The 4,618-nt window shown below is 52.3% G+C and overlaps 1 pseudogene across 1 annotated transcript; it reads right to left on the reverse strand.

Moving 5' to 3' along the window:
- Positions 1 to 1,878: 1,878 nt before the first annotated feature.
- LOC311238873 (protein regulator of cytokinesis 1-like) lies at positions 1,879 to 4,618 on the reverse strand (annotated as a pseudogene). Its single transcript has 5 exons — positions 4,318 to 4,618; positions 3,712 to 3,940; positions 3,307 to 3,663; positions 2,502 to 2,986; positions 1,879 to 2,401 (listed from the first exon to the last, which is right to left on the reverse strand). The product of its transcript is annotated as a protein regulator of cytokinesis 1-like (transcript).

Raw genomic sequence — 4,618 nt, forward strand, 5'->3', positions numbered from 1 at the left:
ACGTCCTGGGCCATCTGCATTATAGCCTGGGTGTTAGCCTGCATGCTAGCTTCCCACTGCGTCATGACAGCCTGAATCATCTCCTGCGCCCTCATTTGTACTTCTTCTGGGGTCACTTTTCTCTCGTCTTTTCTCGTGTGCCTCCTTCCTCCTCTCTTATATCCTTGAAGTCACTTTTTATTTCGCTTTGAATTGTTTTACTTCCTTTTTCTGATATTCAGCCCCTGAAAAAAAAAGCGTTCACTCCCTCTCAGCATTGGGCGCATAAACGCTGCATATTTTATCCCATCATATTCACACTCCACGATTACTACCCTCCCCTCTGTGTCAATATATATTTATTTTATATTAGTCACCGTATCACGTTCAATTAAGACCTTTCAGTTCCATAACTGGCAAAAATATCATCTCTCCAACACTTCTTGACCTCCCTCATACACCCGCTGTCCACCATGTCTCCTGTAATATTATTATGTCAGTATTATATTTATGAAAGAATTGCTCCATTTTCTCCTTATTCCTAAACCCACGTATATTTATTGATGTTATTGAAAAAGTGGAACACATGACAGCGAGTGTGATGAGGTTTATCATATACAACATTATCATTTATTTCTCTCTTTCCTCCCCCCCTTAGACACTTCCTTTGTTTTCCTTTTCAAAAGGTTTATTGCTTCCCTGCTTATATCCAATGCTGACTCACCCGACAGTGAATCATCCGTGTCTTGGATTTCGGATGATGCCGCCAGCCCCATCACATCCTTCTCTCCTTGAATCTCCAACTCTGTAGGCCTCAACCTCTCTTCTCTGCCCCCAGATGCATCAGAGGTATTCCCCTGGTTCGCTCGTGGCTCAGCCTTTTTCCCCTCTAGTCCCTGAGCCACTCCCGAACCAGGTTTCCCCCTCGTGCCCTTCTGCCCCCCCCGATACATAGCCATCAAGGCTGTCATCGATTGCGCTGCCGATGCTCCTTCTGTGCATCTCTGCCGCCCGTCTGCTTCTCTCACCTCTCTTCTGCCCCGCCGGTGAAACAGTCTGCCATTCTGCTGTTCCTCCACTCCCGTCTGCATTCCCCTCGTCACCGCTTCCTCTCCGCTCCGCTGCCTCCTCGTCACTCCGCTCCACACCTCCCGGCGCCTCCGCATCGCTCTCACCCTGCCCAGCTGTTGTTGGGGTGGAGATCTCAGCCATCGCTCTCTCCAGGATATCGAGGACGTTGGAACACCCCGGTCTCCTCTCCACTCTCCTTCTCCCTCTGCTTCGCCGTCAGCTCCCGACTGTCTCCCGTCCCGTCCAGCGTCTCCTCCACACCTTCCTCCTCTCGACCTTCCTCCGTGCCCTGCATATCCTCCGCTCCAACATCCCCTGTTTCTCTCGCTTCCTCCTCCGCTCCGCCGTTCTCTCCTGCTTGTCTTCCACATCTCCCGAAGCCGCACCTGCATTCAGAGCCTTCAGGACACACACCTCTCCTTCTCTCCACACACATAGTGGCCCTGCTTTTTGCACCTGTGGCACCGAAAGTCTGGCCAGTCTCTGAGAACATGACCTGGCTGTACACAAAGCCCACATACTCTCATCTGCTTATCGTGTATGACACGGACCAGGCTGCAGGGACGTGCACAGGACTTTAGAAGGGCACCAAGTATGAAATGTAATTTGCGAGCCCGATTTTTGGGGTTAATACAAGTCTGTCACACTCCCAGGTCAGCTCAAGCCTGGGAGAGTCAACACCACAGACATGATGTGAACAATGGTCTCCTACCACCCTCTAGTGGTCACCCACAGACTGTGCAGGCCAGCACTGTAACCATGTTGTTGACTAATGTATTGACTATAATTAATAGTATGATTAATGTGGTGTCATGGTGTGTGCTGTTGTTAACTTTCATTCAGCTTGCGTGATTTACTGGGGGTGGTGCTGCCCAGGAACCTCCTCTTGCTGGGCATCCTCACAGCTGTTCCATACAGCATGTCCTCCTCCCTCTGCTTACTCTTCTTCAGTTGCCTCTCTAGTTTCTCCTGCTCCTTCTCGATGCGGTGCAGCTCCCACTGCGAGCCGACGTACTGCAGGAAGTGCTGTCCGCTCACCAGGAAGTCCCGCCCCTCCTGCTGCTGCCAGGCGTCTATCTGGGCCTTCAGCCGCTTCTCCAGCTTGGGCAGGCTTTTCAGTAACTCAGACCTCTGCTTCTCCTCCTTCAATAGGTTCCCTCCTCTGTTGTTGAACCTCGTTGGATCTGTAGCTTTTTTCTCCAGTTCCAGGAAGAGCCGCCAGCTGTCCTCCCATTGGTGGACTCCTTCAAACAGGCTCCCTGTGCTCGTCAGTAGTGCTGCTTCAGTCGCTGGAGCTCTGCGTCGTGCTGCGTCAACAGATCCTCCCTGAAGTCCTCGCTCAGATACGGGGCTGAAGAAGCACTTGTCCCAGTAGAGGGACATCTCTGAGCGGATGGGTTTGAGCGCCGTGATGTTGTCTCTGGAGAGACAGAAATCATCCTCGTCCTCACAGGCGACGTCCTTCTCAAAGCTGGTCTCAGGAACCTGCATGACCAGGATGATCTGTCGCTTGAAGTCCACAAACACATGGTTGAAGAAGGTGATAAAGTGCAGGCTTGATTTTGCACTTTCAACAAGCACTAGATTAAGGCAGTGGGCGTGGCAATGAACATACAGAGCCATGGCATTGTGCTGCAGTATTCTACTTTGCAGTCCTTTGTACTGCCCACTCATGTTGGCTGTGCCGTCGTAGCCTTGACCACGCATGTTTTCTATTTCTAGGTCATTGCTCTGTAACAAGTCCAGGACTGTTTTCTCCATCTCCTCACCTGTTGTTCTGGACACGTTACAGACCTGGAGGAAGCGCTCCTTGACATCCATTTCAAACACATAACGAACAACAAAGGATACCTGCTCACAGTGAGACACATCAGTTGTTTCATCTACAAGTATTGAGTAGATGTTTGCCTCCTTCATCTCTTTCCCTATCTCTCTTCTAGTGAATGTGGCCAGGGCCTTTATGAGATCATTTTGTGTCCTGTTTGAGAGTAAAGAAACCCAACTCTTCTTCTTTCCAACTTTCTTCTCTTTGACATGATCTAAATGTAGCTTTGGAAGCCCCCTGCGGTCTTTGTTATGCCGAGCTGTACTTTAGATGGATTACCTTTGGGTACATTATTATTGTTATTATTATTGATATTGTTATTGAGAGAGAGAGAGAGACAGAGAGAGACAGAGACAGAGAGAGATAGAGAGTATGCTACGTGATTTTCCTAGCACAGACAGGGAGGGGCTGGGGAGGGGTGATCCGGTGACGTGTTGTTGTCTCTGGAGAGACAGAAATCGTCCTCGTCCTCACAGGCGACGTCCTTCTCAAAGCTGGTCTCAGGAACCTGCTACAACTTGTCCATGACCAGGATGATCTGTCGTTTGATGTCCACAAACTCCGCGTGCCGGCGCTCCTTCTCTGCGTTCTGGCCGGCGAGGTGCCGTCTGAAGCCGTCCAGCTGCTCCAGAGAGGGCACGGCCTGTGGGTCGGTGCCGCTGTAGGGCTCGGAGCACAGGATGTCACACAGCTCGTGGTCGCGCTCCATCAGCTCTGTCAGCTGCTGCCTCCGCTGGCTCCGCTCCGCCCCCAGCGCCTCCACCCGCGTCCGGATGTCCTTCTCCTGCTACAGCATGGTGATCCCCTGCTCCTCCTCCAGCATGGTGATCCCCTGCTCCTCCTCCAGCATGGTGATCCCCTGCTCCTCCTCAAACAGGGGCAGCTGTAGCTCCCGGCAGAGCTTCTTCATGTCTTGGCGGCAGGAGCGCATGCTCTCCACCAGCCTCGTCCTCAGAGATTCCTCCTCTGTGATCATCATGTCCAGTAAGCCCTTGATGTGGTTTTTCACCACATTGGTTCTCTGCAGTCTTTGGTCCTCTGGGATCCCTATCTCCTCCCAGATGCAAGTTCATCTTTCAAAACGTCGCTCAGGCCTTGGCGGAAAGCCCCTCGCAGTGGCGTGTCACCCCAGTTGGAGCCGGCTGCCAGGATATGAAAATCGATAGCGTATTCGCTCACACTGCGACTTCCTTGGCGGATCGTGAATAAGCCGGCGGCTCTATCCGAACCACCCGGTGGGTGGTCAAAGACTTAGCACATGTCGTCAATATATGCGGAATATGACTCGCAGAGGGGAGAATTATTGAAGTGGAGCGCGGTTGCCCATTCCAGCGCAGCACCCATGAGCAGGGCCGACAGGTAAGCGACTTTAGACCTCTCGCTTTGGAAAGTGTGTGATTGTTGCCCGAAAACTAGCGAACACTGAAAGATAAAGGCTCGACATTTGGAGACGCTCCCGTCATAACGCTCCGGCGCGGGGACGTGGGGCTCCCTGTGCAGGGGAATCGCAGCAGTGGGTGGGGAGTCTGGCGGGGCTTGCTGAGCCGTGACGTATGCCTCGAAACGGCCGTATTGTCTGTCTCGTTCCGCAGAGCCGAGTGTGAGAGCGGTAGGCTGAGCAGTGACGGCGTCTATTGAGTGGGCGAGTTGGTCTACCCGAGCGGTCTGGCCGTTGATAATACTCACGGACTGTTTCTGAAACCTCCTCCATTCCTCGATCTCGTGTGTAGCTGGTTCTGACAT

The sequence above is a fragment of the Notolepis coatsorum genome (assembly GCF_963971535.1).
Source record: "Notolepis coatsorum genome assembly, chromosome: 13".
In the NCBI taxonomy this organism is placed as follows: domain Eukaryota; kingdom Metazoa; phylum Chordata; class Actinopteri; order Aulopiformes; family Paralepididae; genus Notolepis; species Notolepis coatsorum.